Source organism: Pinus tabuliformis, chromosome 8, assembly GCF_031772625.1.
Source record: "Pinus tabuliformis cultivar Carrire ecotype Pingquan chromosome 8, CPIR1, whole genome shotgun sequence".
In the NCBI taxonomy this organism is placed as follows: Eukaryota; Viridiplantae; Streptophyta; class Pinopsida; order Pinales; family Pinaceae; genus Pinus; species Pinus tabuliformis.
The window spans coordinates 1,133,730,798-1,133,748,237 of record NC_142294.1 but is presented as its reverse complement, the minus strand read 5'-3'; positions in this window follow the sequence as shown (position 1 = coordinate 1,133,748,237).

The following is a 17,440-nucleotide window of genomic DNA, read 5'->3' as shown; positions in this document are numbered from 1 at the left end:
CATGTCGCTTTCCAGAGAGCAGTCCTAAGTATTTTCGTCGAGTTAGTCCATGATGCGGTGGAAATTTATATGGATGATTTTACACCTTATGGTTGTGATTTTCAAGAGGCTCTGTCCAACCTAGGCAAAGTACTGCACAAATTCATTGAAATGAACCTATCTCTCGGTCCCAAAAAATGTGAATTCTTGATGACTGCAGGGACCGTGCTAGGTCATTCAATATCTCAAAAAGGACTGTAGGTGGACCCAAACAAAATAGCTATCATCCAAAGGGTCCCACCTCCTCAAAAGCAAAGAGATGTTAGAAGTTTCCTAGGGTTAGATGGATACTACCAAAGGTTCATAAAGGACTTCAACAAGTTGGCCTCTCCTTTATTTCGTTTGTTGGCCAGGGAATCTGCGTTTATATGGTCAAAAAGTTGTCAAGAGGCCTTAGACACCCTAAAGGACAAGTTAACCACTGCACCGATTCTCCAAGGCCCAAATTGGGCCCTTCTCTTTCATATTCATGCTGATGCCTCACACAAAGCCATAGGAGCAGCCCTAGGTTAGAGAGATGAAAAATTTCCTTATGCTATCTACTTTATTAGTAAGAATCTATCAAAGGTTAAGCTAAATTACATAGTGACGAAAAAGGAACTCCTGGATGTTGTGCATTCATTGAACAAATTTAGGCATTATATTACAGGCTATCAAACATTTGTGCATACTGACCATGCTACAATCAAATATTTAATGAATAAACCAGATGTGAATGCTCAGATTATAAGATGGTTACATTTATTACAGCAGTTTGATCTAACTATTGTTGATAAGCCTGGTAAGGAAAATGTTGTTAAAGACCTTTTGTCCAGATTGAATTTTCTAGTAGGTGAAGAAGAAATGGTTGATGACCACTTACCAGATGAGAACTTATTTTCTATTTTAGTTCTCTCTCCATGGTTTTCTAATATAGCAAATTATTTGGTATCTGCACAGTACCCACCAAACTTGTCCTTTAAAGAGAAGAGCACGATAGTGAGGAAGAGCACTCCCTTCACTTGGATTGGGGGAAATCTCTTCAAACTTGGTCCAGATCAAATCTTGAGAAGGTGTGTCAGGGAGGAGGAAGTCTTTGACATCCTTCTGACCTATCATGATAGGCCTTGTGGAGGTCACTTTGCAGCAAAGAGGACAACATTCAAAGTGTTACAACAAGGCTGTTATTGGCCCACTCGTCATCAAGATGTGAAGAGATATACTAGTGAGTGTGATTGGTGCCAAAGGATGGGAATGCCTACTCCAAGAGATGAAATGCCTCTACAACCTCAAATGACTTTTGAGCCATTTGACAAGTGGGGCATGGACTTGATTGGGCCTATTAACCCTCCTTCCAAGCAAAAATAGTGCATCATTGTGTGAACTAAATATTTGACTAAGTGGGCTAAAACTAAGGCAATTAAGGTAGCAACAGAGGAGAAGGTAGATGAGTTCCCAAGGGAGAATGTATTCTACAAATTTAGGTACCCTAGAGAGCTAGTCATAGACCAAGGCAGCTAGTTTACCTCCAACATGATTGAAGAATTGCTCCGCTAGCACAAGATCAAGCATAGAACCTCCACTCCCTATCATCCATAAGCTAATGGGCAAGTGGAGGTGACCAACAAAGCGCTAGAGGGCATCTTGACCCAAGTGGTAAGCAACAACAGGAAGGATTGGGAAGATAGACTAGTTGAGGCCACCTAGGCCTAAAATACCACCTGGAAGACCACCACTGGGTTCACACCCTATGAGTTGGTCTATGGGAAAAAGGCCCTGTTGTCCATTGAGTTTGAGTATAACACATTAAGGATGGCAACACAACTAGATCTAGATCTCAGCAGTGCAGAAAAAGAGAGATTGTTCCAGTTGAATGGTTTGGATGAGTTAAGAATGCAGGCCCTCCTACATACAGAGGTAATTGAACTTCAGAGGAAGACATGGCATGATAAGAAGATCAAGGAAAAGAAATTTCAAGAAGGTGATTGGGCTTTGCTTTATGATTCTAGGTATAAATACTTCAAGGACAAGCTAAGGACAAGATGGCTAGGACCTTATGTTGTAGAAAGATGCCATAAATGGTTCAGTACACATCAGAACCATAGATGAATAGGCCCTTCCTTTACTTGTTCATGGACATCGATTGAAAATTTACAAGATACCATTGTCAAAACAAGAATTCACTGATGATATCAATAAAATAGTGGTGGTAGTGGAGCAAATTTCAACTCCTAGCTCATCAAATCACTGAGAGGAAAAAAATAAAAAGAATAAGGACTCAACTGAAAACCTCCATGACGCGCCTAAGTCCCATGATTAGAGAGAAAAGGAGGATCACCAAGAGAGCTATTTCACTTACATTTTATTTTTCCACTCATTTTCATTCATCACTCTGTCATTTCTCTTATTTTTTTTCCACTCCTTTCCTTCAGTTTACAAGGGGGTTGTGTTTTCTAAAGGATCCCCTGTAAACCTATAGGATCCCCTGAAAACCTACAGGATGATCCTGTAGGAATCAAAGTGACCTAGAAATCCTACAGGAAGTGACCCTAAAGGAAAAAATGACCTGCTATGTCAATGAAATAACACCCCCTTCATCATCATTCCATCACCATACCTTACCCACCATCATCACCCCTGCATTCACCCTTAAAAACAAAATCAATTTCAAAAAAATTTGAGATTCTTTGAAAAAAGGGAAATAGGGAGCAATAGAGAGAATCACCTGAGTATTCCTCATTCTCCACACTCCTAGTCTCTCTCTCCATACATGTCACCATCCTCACAACCCCAGAAAAGAGTATGATTAAGAGTTCTGAGGGAGAAGTAGCTATAGGACATCCTGTAGGAAATCCTGTAGTAGCCTATCCCACAGAATACAAATCATAAGAACAACAAACCTCCATCATGATGATCCAAGGGAAAAAGGAGCTCCAAAGCAACAGACCACCACCATCTTCAACAACAAGTGCTTGCACAAACAAAGGGATCATCGAAAAACAACAAGAAAGGGAAGAAGAATAGCGTGTAGCCAATACACACAACAAGCACCTCTGGTGTTCAACAACTACAGCAAGGTATTGGCACCACAGGTAACTATCCCACACACTCTCTCATATGCATCATGTAGTAAAAAAAGATGTAAAGTTTGCGAGTAAATTGGTTTATAAGAGAAAAAGTGGCTAGTTAACTTGGCCACCTTCGCTTACTCAACAAAGAAAAAACAGGGTGTCTTGTGACACGTGGTAGTAGTCAACTAGAAAATAGAGAAGGAGAAGGACATAAGTAGTTAAAGATATGGATTCATAAGGTGGGAGCTGAATACGAGGAGTGGGGAATGAAGAGGTGGTAGTGGGGACCAACGGTCCAAAAATGGAAACGTACCTCGGCTGCCATCACACCACCTCACCCGAATGACCATAAGAGGAAATAATCATCATCCCCATGCATTCATGCACTCACTACCTCAAGGCTCACTCTCATACCTAGGAAACCAACCAAAAGAAAAACTCCATCATTTTACTGCACAGGAATTCCTACAGGATTGCACAGGAATTCCTACAGGATTGTGCACATGAATTCTTATAGGATACACAGAGATAGTCTACAGTATAGGTCGAGAGGAGTTTCAGAGGGGAAATCTCGGGGGTTGACCACAAAAAACATTATGAAGAGGTTGGCTCTGTAATTACATTCCTCTTTCCAAGTAAATTGATAAAAAAATCCTCTAGTTTGAGTGAATTTGGGAGTCATGCAAGAGAATTGTCCACATAGACATCTAAGTTTTTTTACTTCTACATTTGAAAATTGTATCAACCATCTCATCTCCTCAAAACCTCACCAACCAAGATGATAGGAAGGTTTAATAAGAGGGATCCCACAAACACTGTGAGAATCCAACAACACCCTCACGTACTAGAAATCTTCACAAGGCATAATTGGATGGGGTTTTTTGAAAAATTAAGGGGGTATGATGATGAGGTGGCCTGAGATTTTTCTCTCTCCCTCATTCCACTCACCAGAGTCCATGCCACTGTTGTGGTAAGAGGCCTCTCCATAGAACCCCCCCTAAACTCATCAGCAGAGTTACCACACTTCCCCTAGGAGTACCATGAAGGAAGGAAGACAAAGGAGATAACTAGGTTAGCAAAAGGAAATTCTTTTTAGAAGATGAGGAACCCACTGAGGACAAAAATGGAGTAAGGAAAGCAAGTTTTCCATATCCCTAGAATGAGGTAAGCTACCAACTGATCAAATACATTTCATGTGAGGGTAGGTATAGTGTGGTTGATGGCTATCATTTTAGGCTTCTTCAAGAATTGAGATTTGGAGCCAAGTAGCTTGAGAGATAGAGAGGCCATAATGAAAAATCAACTAGAGACAGAAAATGCATGGTTGAGAATCAATTGGCATGTATGGCTAGTCTCTCTTTGGAAGAAATCTAGTGTAGGATGCCAGCTAAATATTATGCCCTATACCTCAAGGAACAGTGGCTGCAGTTCCATATCAAGACCTTAGCACAAAGAGGCACCATGCCATTTCAGGACTACAAGAAGTTCATTGATCTTTGGGATCACAACACACTAGAAGATAGGGCCAAGATGTCTGAGTTTTATTTGCACAACATGGCCTTAATAGACATGAATATATGGGACCCTAATGCCAAGCTAGGAGATTTACAGTTGATGGCTTTGGTATCATGGATGAACCATGAGGAATCAAGGGCTGCAGAGATGAAGAAGATATTGGCAAGAGAGAAAACTAAACCTCTTATGATTAGAGTTGAACAGTCAGATCCCATGGCTCGCATCAGTACCCATAAGTTTATTGCAAATGATCCTCAGCTTGCACCTAGATATCTTGCTGCCCAAGAGCAAGCAATTTCGCATTTTGAGGACATATTCAAGCTATTAGGGGATGATAGAATACATGCTTGCCTGAGGAGATGGAACACATTTTCATACAACTTAAATATAAGAGAGTACCACTCTCCTCAAATATTGAGAGAAGCACTAAACAGGACACCCATGTACAAGCAATCTATGCAAAGGATGAAAGTCAATTGGATTGGCCTAAAACTCAGTCCTCCACTACTCTTAGGAATGCTAGAAGGAAGAAAGGAAGAAGAAGAAAAGAGGCAGTGGGAGGAGGTAGAAAGGAAAGCGGGGTTTTATGAACAAGAAGAGGAAACCAAAGGAGAGGCATGGGATGTCAGGGAGGCCACTAGAGCTATGAAGGATACGGATATTGACTGAGTTGCTCATAGGATGAGCAACACTTTCAGTGGGGGGGTGATAATGAGCCTCATCATTGGGTAATTACATGAGCCTTAATTCACCTCCCAGCTTAGTCAAACCAACTTTTCTCACAACTTATTACATGTTTTTTATTATATTTTTTCTATGAGATGAGTTAGAGTTTGATATTATTTCTAGTGGACTAATATGCATTGAATGCAGGATTGAAGGAGAAAATCAAGGAATTTTTGCAAATACTAAGGTTAAAAATCCAATGGGACAAGGGAGAGGGATTGTAGGAGGTAAATATTCCTCATTTACTTATCCCCCATTCAAATATTCCTCCATCCATCACACCAGCAAGAAGTGCAAGCAACCAAGCCATGAGGATTAGAAGGCAGCCGAGCAAGTGAGAGAAAAAGAGCTAGTTTATCTTGAGTTCGGGAACCGAGCCTACCTGATTTTATGGAATTAGTTGGGGACTTCAGTTGTATAAGTAGAGAGGCATAGAGTCTCATTAGGATTCAAATTTTTATTGTAAAACCCTCAGCTATTTTTGAGCTCCAGACTTGTGAAATTTTTATTGATGTAATTTTTTGTTTTGGTAATAAGAATGAGTTTTGTTTTGAGACAACACTCAATTAACTCAAAGGGATGAAGCTCTTGGGTTAGGGCCCAACCCTATCAGCCAAGGCTCCTCTTTCTTATATATGTATGTTTAGTTTAGTTTCATAGCTTCATTATTAATTTGCTTTTAGATGCATTTCCATTGCAAGTAGTGTAGATTGGATTGGTTGTTTATTAGTTTTCTTCCATTTGTGCCTTACTTCAGTAGCAGGTTAGCAGGGATAAAAGGAGCACCAAAAGGTTGTCAGCAGGTGTCTCGACCTCACTTTCTCCCTCTGGGATCATGACTTGAGGAAGGGACACTTATGTAGCCCCAAAAACATAGATTTATGTTTCTTTTATAAGCTTTGGAGTTTGTTGTCTTTAAATTAGCACTTGATCAGTTTTGCAAAGTAGGACTTCATTGTCATATTTTTCATCTTCATTTTTGTAGTAGATCTCATCCATGATTTCATTCCTTTTAGCAACTTTACTCATGCATAATGTAGGTAGTTAGTTCATTAATTATGCTTTACTAGTTTATGAGAATGTTTCTTGTTTACATAGATTTTTGGAAAATATACATGTTTTGTGAAAAGTAGGTACTCCAAGAGTAGACAAATACTTCATAGCTAGCAACCACCTTCCACTTCATCCACCACAACCATTCCTTGTTTCACCATTGCCTTCACTAGTTTTCATCATTTTTCATAGAAATTCTTCCAAGCACATTGAGGGAATCCAACCATCCTCTATCTTTGTTGTTGATGTCAGAGTGATCCTAGACCTTCCTTCTCTTCATTCCACCCATATACCACCTTCCCTAAGACTTCCATCACCTCCAACACCTTCCATTTTGCTCTCGGTTGTATGCTATAGGTTTACAGGGAATCTTGTAGGTTTCTAGTACATCTTGTAGGTTTTCCTGAAATGGCCTGTTTTGAGGCTAAATTGAGGAAAAACCTCTAGGAAGTCACCAAAACCCTCCAAAGGGTCTCCCACACCATCCAACCATCTCCTAACCCTTCTAGCCATCCTCCAACATCCTTAATTCACCTACCACATCACCAAAAGACATTAGTTTTCATACTTGATTTTGCATGAAAAGACAAAAAGACAAAAACAGATTTATTTCAGTCCCTTTACTTGCACATTAGTGATGATTGATGCTTCTTACTTCCATGTTTAGATAGTAGCATTTGGTTCATGATAATTTAGCATTATTGCAAAGAATAGTCTCTTGGTAGTTATTTAGGAAATGGTGTGATTTAGCATTGAATTTCAGTCTTTTCCATTATTGCAGTAGAGTAGCTCTCCCTTAGAGCATATTTCCCTTTCTTCCATCAAGAAACCAAGCTTCTTCTAACTCCATAGAAGTCTGGCTTGGAAACTTGAGTGGTCTGTCGCCAGCTGAACCATGACAAAAGGTATAACCATCACTGTTACTTGTGTATACAACACTGTCACCTCCAAGTTTCTACAAACCCTGGGTTGATAAAGTAAAGCTGGTAGCCCAAGAGTTGGAACATTCTTTCCGCAATACTACTGCTCATCAGTGTGGATGTATCTACGGACTTTTCTGCCCAGTTTTGTGCATGTGTTTCTAGGATTTGAGCCATTTTTTCAGGCCCAAAACCCATGTCACTACTCAGAACAAAATGACACTTTCAGAACTGAAAGATAACAACAAAAAAATGATACAAATGAAATTACTTGAATAAGGACTTGATTGGACCCCTACTAGCCATGACAAACATTTCATCAAACATGTGAAAATTATGTAATCTACAGGTTTAAACAATATATCTGAGCATAGGGGTCTCATACTCATATGAGAATCACTAAGAAGTATTGATGCCTCAACACATTAGCTACAGTTTCATCCATTAGGCCATAGATAAATGTTTCATTCGTTTAGAAGTAAAAATAGGATGAGAGTTGTACATAACTACTATCATAATACATGTGCATAACTAGCATAATAGCAATAGAAAGACCATCGAAATTACAGCCATATCATCCACATATAAACCAGTATAATACTCATCAAATAACAAGGGAAAATAACCTCATATTAATGATGCAAAGGCAAACCAGGTTTGGGACTTCCCCAAACCACCCGACTGTAGACATGACTGAGACAAATCTCTCTTCATCTAGTCACCCCCGTGCCATATTCCAAGCATGAATGTGGGATCTCATAAAACACATCAATAAAAACCATCCAGGGGTTCCAAAGGCAAAACCACCTCAACCAATCAAACAGTGAGTCCACCTCATGGTCGGACATCACAAAACTGTCACTAGATTGGTCTTTGCCTAAGCCTTCCAGGGCTCCAGGGTATTTGTTCCAACCAAGGATTCTAGGACTAATAAATCAACGCACAATTATCAACAAAGTTCCAGAGGGTTTGTCTAACCAGGGCTTTCAGGACTACTAACTCAACCCACAAAGGGCTTCCATATAATTTTTCCAACCCAGGCTTCTAAGACTAGTAGCTCAACTTAAGCTTTTACAGAGCTTCAAGAGAATTTGTCTAACCAGGGCTTCCAGTAACATGTAACTCAGCCCAAGATAAAGGAAACATGAGAACCAACCAGAAAAACAAAGAAATAAACCCATAACACCATGACTATCTAGGAAATGGAAAGGCTAGGTAAATCCACTATCAATCCAGGCAATCCTCCGTTCCAATGACAGATCATGACCAATAAACCACACGCATATGCCATGCATGCCAAAATTAGCGAGGAAAACATACATGCACCTTGGTACTTACAAGAAAACACCACTGTAGTTATTGATCTCGATGTCCTCTTGCACTTTCCTCCTCTTCCTTTTCCTTCTTGCTCCAAAACTCCAAGTATGCCACACTCTCCAAGAGTGCTCCAAGAAAAATCTAAGTGTCCAAGAGCATGAGGGAGATTGAGAGAATATAGAGAGAGCTCCAAAACTGAACTGAAAAAAGTCTATGAACTGATCCTCAGAAGCCTTTTTATTAATGAGGCCTCTATTTTCTTCATTTTCCATTATTTTCCTTCAATTTCCTCCTTGCATGCAACATGTGACCTTTCACCTCCCTTTTCTCCTAATTTCCATTATTTTCATAAATATATGTGCCATAATTTCATTTTTCCCTTCCAAAGCCTTTTCCTTTGCCTTTGCCAATTTTCTTAGCCATCAATCAATCATCAGTGATCCCCATCACTATGCTTTTTCCCAACATTCAACTTGGAATAAGTGTCCCATCAACAATGGTTATTGTTTTTCCTTTATGAACTTTTATTACATGGAATTTTCACCAGTGTTGTTACAAAATTACTACAAGTAATATGAAGATTAAAGATTGACCTAGATGATATTAAGGAAAATAAAGAAATGTTTTCTAAAGCCAAAGAAGAACATGAATAAATTAATGACTACTTATTGAGGAAACCGAGATAACACAAAGTCAATAAAAAAATGAAAAAGGTGCATAAGAAGAGAGCTAGGACTGAATCAACAGATACTATTGAGTCTATCACTTATAATGGAGATGAGTATGATGAGTTTAAAGAAGAAAAATAACAAATATATGAATGAATCACATCCACATGTAGAAATAAGAAGACCACATTCTAGATGCAGGGAGAATTTAACAAAATTAGGCCTCCTAATTTTGATGGTGAATCTGAAGAAGGGGCGGAGGCATGGCTCCTCGATATGTCCAATATTTTGAAGTGTATAATTATCCAACCTAAAGAGTAGACAAGAAAATTACTAGTTGACTGGTAAGGAATCCTTATAGTGGGAGGAGAAGAAAGTTATCAAGAGGATTAGAAGTGAAAATTTAACGTGGAAGCCTTTTAGAAAAGAATTGAAAAATAAGTATCTAACTCAGATATATTTTGATGAAAAGCTAGGGAATTTCATGAGTTGAGGTTGGGACAATTTACCCGGGATGAGTTGATTAAAAAATTTATGTATTGAGGTACTTCTCTACTTAAAATAAGAAAAATCTAAACTACAAAGATTTTCCAGTTGTCTACCATTCTCATACATAGAAAGAATTGAGTTTGATAACCAAAGGCTATGGACGAAACCATAACAAAGGAAAAATTGTGATTTTCTCAGAATTAGAGGAAGGGTGATAATTCTAAAATTTGGATGACTAAAAAGCATAAAAAAATCAATACATGAAGAAATAGTTCAAGGAACCAATTTTTTCGAATATTCCCAAAAGTAATCAAGTAGAAAAATATAGAAAATTTGTAAATTAGAGAAAGAATTTTGGACAAAAAGTTGAAAAGGGAGTTGGAATGGGGAATAAAAATGTTATAGAAGTAAACATATTGTCAATTAAATGTTGAGAATGCAACGAAAATCACTTATGGAGATATTTTTCACAAAATCCAGTATATAAAAGGTGAATAGTAAATAATCTGCAAGAATTTTCAACTGTAAATGGCATTGCTTGTAACATACAAACGATTAATACAAAATTAGATGGAAGGCAAGAAGACCAATAGTTAGTGATGGTGAAAGTCCAAGGTACAATTTTTGAATAGAAAGTTTCAGTGTTATCATATCTTTGATCAACTTTAAGTTACATTTCCCCTACTACAATTAAAAAGTGTGAACATAAGAAATAAAAACAATGTAAACCTTTGCTAGTATAGTTAGCCACATGAACAAAAATAAAGGTAGCAAAGATCAAAAAAAACTATTTAGTAAATCTAAATCAAATGAACACACAATTGAACTTAAATATTTTACCTCTAAGGTCTTATGGCATGCTAATTGGGATGGATTGGTTAGAGTCACATAAAGTAATGTTAAATTTCCTATAGAAATCCTTTACCTATTTTAATTATGAGGGAGAGGACTACATGGTTAGAGGAATAGCAAGAATAGTTTCAGTAACACGAATTTCTACTTTACAAATGAATAAATGTGCTTCTAAGGGCTGACAAACTTTTTTTGTTTAGATTGAAGAATTAGCTGAAAAAAAGAACAAGCCATCTTTAGAAAATTAACCTATGTTACGGCAGTTCAAAGATGTTTTTCCCAAGGAAATACCAGGATTGTTGATCTGAATGGGAAAATTAGTTTTTTCATGCTAAATTCCTCTTCAAAATATGTAAAAGAGATTAAGGATTCATGAGGTTAATTGCAAGTTTAAACATGAGAGTTTGAGTGTTTTTATGTAAATTTTATGTACAAATTAACATAAACAAATGACTGAACAACAACATATAACAACCATGAACATCACCAAAATAGTATCAGAGCAACAAATGATGAAGGAGTTCACCCCCCATGGACTACAGATCCTTGGTCCAGCTTCAAATGGCTTGGCCCTCTCTATTATGCTAAAAAGTTTCAATACATCAGTTTACAATGCTCAGATAACTATGAAACATAATGCCCAAAAATGTTTGTCTAGCCCATTTCTGCTCCTGATTTGGTAAAAAACTGAAGAATGTATGGCTTACCCAAGTCTTTCTACTATCTGCTCTACAAACTCCCCAAATTCTGGCACCATCCTACAAATTCACCCCAAATTGTGCTAACAGATTGTCACTTTCACTGAATTCAGGGTAAAATTGTCAGACACTTTCAATAGCATTTAACACCTAAATTCTGTAATTTTTGGGCAACATGGGGACCATGTGGCTGGAGCTAAGTCCAATGGCCCAGCCTCACCATCCAATACCCTGCTTTGCTCCACTGTGGTTCCTTGGGTGGCATGTGCCTAAGGGCTTTTCCTGTGGCTGGCCCTTTTCCGGATTAGCATGGACTTAGTCCTCAAATAAATGTTTAAGACTATAATGGTTAAGAACTATTGTTGTGTTGTATTGGTAGGAGGCTTGTTCTTGATAATTGGAGGTCGCGGGTTCGACCCCCGCCGCTGCTGCCCAGAACTTAACCAAAATTTGGTGGCCCCTGGGCTGCCACCTAGTGGCCTTTGGCTGGGCAACATGTCAGCCTGTGGTTGGGCACTTTCCAACCAATAGAATTCGTCCAAAATCAAACCAATCACATCATGCCACTTGGTAGACACCATTTGTCAGAGTTGCAAAGTGACATGCACAATCACCCTACCACATAGGCATGCGTAATCAGTGTGACGTCAACTGCACAGACTACTGACTAGGTTGTCTGCATTTTTTTTAAATTCGCTTATTTAGGAAAACGAATAGAACATGTTTTTGGGAGCAGACGGTGTCTATTTTGTGTGAAACAAGTTGTGCAGGATTCAGGATGATGAGCACTATGTGATCATTGAAGTTCCACACCGATATGACAACCTTGAATTTTGAGCTATTTTTTGTGCACTTGATCATTCCTCCCCACTAGAAACCTTTTCGATCGCAAAATATCATTTTAATTTGTCTAGCAGGTGAGGGTACATTTCCCTTACCTTTCCAATCTCGATCCGTTTGGCCTTGGAAGGATTTGTTCCCTTGATCCCCACACAAAGGTAATCCACATTTCCTCTTTTTGAAGACCTTGTTCTTCTGCCAAGAATGGTGTCTTTTTGTAGTTCATCAAGGTATTCAGGAGAAAAAAAATCAATGTAAGGAATTTGAGCATTCTCTCCTTGATCTTCAATCAAGGGAGGCTCATACAACTTTAAATTTTCCACAATAACAACAACATAAATTTGCATATGTGAAGGCAAATCCAAACTAAAGGCATTGTCACAAATCTTTTCCAGAATTTTGAATGGACCATATCTAATTGGTTTTAGATTTTTACCTTCTCCTTTAAGCCTCTCTTTTCTAATGTGAAGCCAAACTTCATCATTGAATTGGAACTTGTGATCTACTCGATGCTTGTCGTTCCTTATTTTATACTTGTCGTTGCTCTTTTCAAGATGATCTTGCACTACTTGATGTACCATTTGGAGTCGTTCAGTTAACTCCTTGGATTTTTCCATGTTAACATCAATAGAAACATCCTTGTTACCAAGATGATACAACACATTATGATGCAAATGGTAAACAAATTACTCTACTTGATTCCTTTGACTCAAACTTGAATGTACACCTTGAAAGTATGTATTTTGTTGATCATAACTTTCATGCAAAACAAAATGATGGTTGAGGAAAGTATTTACACAAACAATAGGCCTAGAAAGCATATCAACAAACTTGTCACTTATACCTTTCTTATTCCTTTTGACCAATTGTAATAGTAGAAGAAAATCCATCCAATGAAAGTGCCATTGTCATTGCAACTTAATCACTGCACCATTGAAAATTTCTGAATGAAATGAAATGGGTTTACCATGTTGCATAAGGACTGTGCCCATGGCATAGTCACATACATCAACCTGAAACTCAAATGAATTTTTCAACTCTAGAAGAGAAAGTATAAGGGATGAACTGATCTTTTGTCTCAAAGAATCAAATGCCTCTTGTTGTTTTCCTCCCCACTGGAAGACCTTTTTCACAACTCCCAATGAATGAAAAGGAGCTACAATAGAAGACAAATTAACAAAAAATTTCCTCCAAAATTAGGCTGCTCCCAAAAAACCTCTTATCTATATGACTATCTTGAGCGTTGACCAATCCATAATGGCATCAATATTGGAGAGGTCTAACCTCATCTCACCTTCTCCAATATTATGGCCCAAGTACATCAAAGAAGTTTTACCCAACTCATACTTTGACATCTTCAATAACAAATGTTTTTGACTTACGACATCAAGTACATTTTTCTCATACATGACATGTTCATAATAAAATATTCTGAAAATGAAAATGTCATTTAAGTAGACTATCATGTCTATAAATGGCTTCAATACATCTTTCTTCATAAGCATGAAAGTAGTAGGAGCATGGAAAAGACCAAAAATCATAACAAGATAGTCAAACAAACCTTGCTTGGTTTTTAATGTCATCTTCCATATGTCTTCTTCAACAACTATACTTTGATGATAGCCACTCCTTGATTCCAATTTAATGAAATTATTTCCATTCTTCTTGGAAACCAAAACAATAAGTACACCACATAGTGAAGGAGATGGTTGAATGATCATTTTGTTTAACAACTCTAGGATTTTCTTTGTTATTTTTGTGCTTTCCCTTCTTGACATCCGGTGCATGTCAATGTTAGGAAGAAGACACTTTCATTGTAATGGTATTTCATGTTGGATTATCCTCTTGGGAGGAAATCCCTTTTCTTCCTTAAAAACCTCATCGTCATGGTTAACTACATCAACCAAATTAGTTTTCAATTTTCAATTACAACCATAAAATGCTTCATAATCAGCATCAATATTGTTTTTTATCATAAGAAGCACTAATTATTCTTGCTTGAATTCACTAATCTTTTCATTTTCCCTACATTAACTAATGAAAGATATAGTTTCTTGTGATGATCTCTCGCAATATACTCGACACCAACTTTGAAGTAGTGGTACTTGTTTTCATGATGATGGAAGACCACTTTTCTATCATAGAGGTAAGGGCTACCCAAAACAATTCCTAAAATATCAAGCGATATGACATCTAATTCAACTTCGTCAATGAAGTTTGTTGTGATTGCAAACCGAAGAATACATTTTCTTGTAACCTATAAGTTTGTGTCCTTGCATATGCAACCCAATGGATATGGCTTGCGATGTAGAATGGTTTCAAGTTTAAGTTTCTTGACTAAGTATTTATATATCAAGTTAGTTTGAGACCCACTATCAAGTAGTGTGTCAATTTTTGTATGTTTTGAGATTACCCTCACATGAAATAATTCAATCTGTGTCTCTTCATTTGGAGTGCTAGTGTGACAATTCGATATGCTAGTGCTAGCAATGAATTATTTTCCTTTTATACCCATGGTTGTAATTTTAGTTTCATCACTTGAATCAAATCCCAAATCGTCTTGAATGATTGCAGTTGTCTTTTCTTTCCCTTTTTTGTTGAATTTCTTAGGCCTCATCACAAGATGAAGCTTCCAACAATGAGCTTTATCGTGACCCTCTTTGGAAAAATGTCTACATATTGTTTTCTCTCCTTCCTTTTTAATGGATGCATTTTTCTTTCCTCTGAAACCATTTTATTTTTCTTTACCCTTAAATGGATTTTTACTACCCTCTTTTGGAGTATTTTTCCCTCTTGCCTCAAGATGAGTGGCTTGCAGACACACCTCATCTAGATTATTGGGATTAAACATAAGGATAGTATTCCTAAGGTAACTGTGTAAACCCCCTATATACTTCAGCAACGTGTCTTGTGATTGAAAATCTACACCTAACATTAGAGACCTTTTTCTAAATTCTTGGGTGTAATCTTGCACATTTTGACCTTTAAGTTGTCTAAAGTTCTGCCAATTCATAATGGCTTTTTGCATATATGCTAGAGGGTACAATTGTTGATCTATATTTAAACAGTGATGCAAAAAAATACAAATATAACCATAAATTTAGAGATGTAGCAAAAATAACACTTCCTTTCATTAATAGAAAAGTATTGAAGTATGCTTACAAACAGAATGGAAATAAGACTAGCTCAAGCGATGGTAGCTAATCTCCTAGAAGAGATGTGGTGGCTACATGACTCAGAACCACGTTACATTGAGGCTCAAAGGCCTATTTATTATTGAGAAATAATGGAAAGCCCTAAACATCGAAAAACCTAAACCTAGGATATGAAGCGCCAAAACTGTGGGCCCCATTTGGGTAAATTGGTACATCAACTTCTCGGGGTTGTAACTTTGGCATATGATCTCTGTTTGGCTATCATAATATCTCTTTTCGAAGATCTCAAAGAGAAGGCCGAAAACACACTGGCACGCTAGTTTGGGACTTTTTTGGTCTCTCCATTTCCCTAAAATACTCGGTTAGGGCCTCAAAACAGCTTTGGAAGTTCATGACCCGAAAAACTGCCAAAAATAGTAAAATATGCTACAATTAAGGAAATTAAAAAACTGAAAGAGACAACATTGGGTGTCCAAGTGGAATAGGCGTATGGCCACCAATATCCACATGGATCATTGTTCCCACCTTAAGAAGCAATGGTCCCAATTACGTTGAGTGCCTCCATGAGATGAGGAAATTTATGTTGAACCTGGTCCCTGGTGAGATGTTCTACAATCTCTGATGTGTCTAGTAATAATGGGAAGCATGGCCAAGGGAAATGCAAGCCAAGGAATGGAGGAATGTTGTGCTCCAAAGAATTGTTGCCCACAGTCTTGGTAATGGTGTATGGACCATATCGGAGTCGCTTGAGTTTCTAATGGGCTCTTGTAAAGCACTCTTTTTGCAAATTCAACCAAACTTTATCGCCCACCTGAAACTTGTGTGGTACCCGATGTTGATCATGTCATTTCTTGTACTTCGCATTTTCCACAATCGAGCAGGGATATATCAGCTCATTGGCTAGAGGTGCTCCAGGAGTCATATCAAATGAATGCTTGACTTGACAGTATAACGGTACCCCTGTGGGTGAGGAGAAGATGCCCTTGTATCCTTTCATGACCATACCCACCTGCTTCTGCTATGTGGAGGAGCCCTTCTCGGGGGCCATGGATGTGGCTACGATCTTCCCCTTACTTTGAGAGTGAACCAGAAAGAAAATAAATTTCCTGGTTTGGGAGATTATCTTACTGCATTTCTAGTCAGAGATCAAAGAGGTGGCGGTAGATGGGGCTTCCTCTCGTATCTTGTATAATGTATTACCCAAAGAAATAATCATAGAGCGAGGTTTAGACTCATATACAACATGTTTCTTCCACAAGTATTGTTGTCCTAATAATAGATCACAAACGTCGAGAGGAGCAACATCACACAATACCTCATCTCTAAAGAGCTTGATGATGTAAGGAAGGCAGCACTGCTGGCTGACTCAGAGATCTCATCCTTGGTGAAGTCACTTGGTGTTGTACAACCGCAGGTGTGGTATTGTCAGTAGGCCCATCCACTTCACGACCTCTTCTGAAATAAAGTTCTTTTGGCTGCCATTGTCAAAAATGAATTGCAGTGGCAAACCCTTCACCCACATTTATGAGTGGAAGAGACGCTCCCCCTCCTCTGGATCATCGGGCTCATTCTTCTAGATCTTGGCAATGGAAACAGCGGTGTTGGGCTCCTCATCAATAATCTTCTTCCCTTTGTAGTTCCTCTTATCGGGTTCTGACTCAGGGTCAAAACATGCATCTAATTTTGAAGCCTTCAACTCAAACACCAGCGAATGCTTGGCCTAGCACTAGCTTGTGTTGTGAGTGGGGCTCTTATCAAACTCACACCTCTTTCCTATGTCCTTATTTGACTTCATCATGGTGTTCTTTTCTTGCAGCTTCGATGAGTTGTCTTCGGTCACCCTGCCTTGGATTTGTCCTTTGTTCTTTACATTTGCAGATCCAAAGGCTCACTTTCCTTTTTTAAACTTCTGCACGATCTTGACAACATATCAGTGTGTCGTTCCAAGCGAGGAGATGTCTAGGAACTCCATATCATCCCGGATGTACTTGTGTAGGCAGACATGATATTTCAATACCAAATTCCTCTCTAAATCCTTGATATCAAACATTTTCCGAAGGGTATGAAAAATATTTGTAAACTCTTGCATGTCTTGACCCTTTCCCTGTCACAGCATGG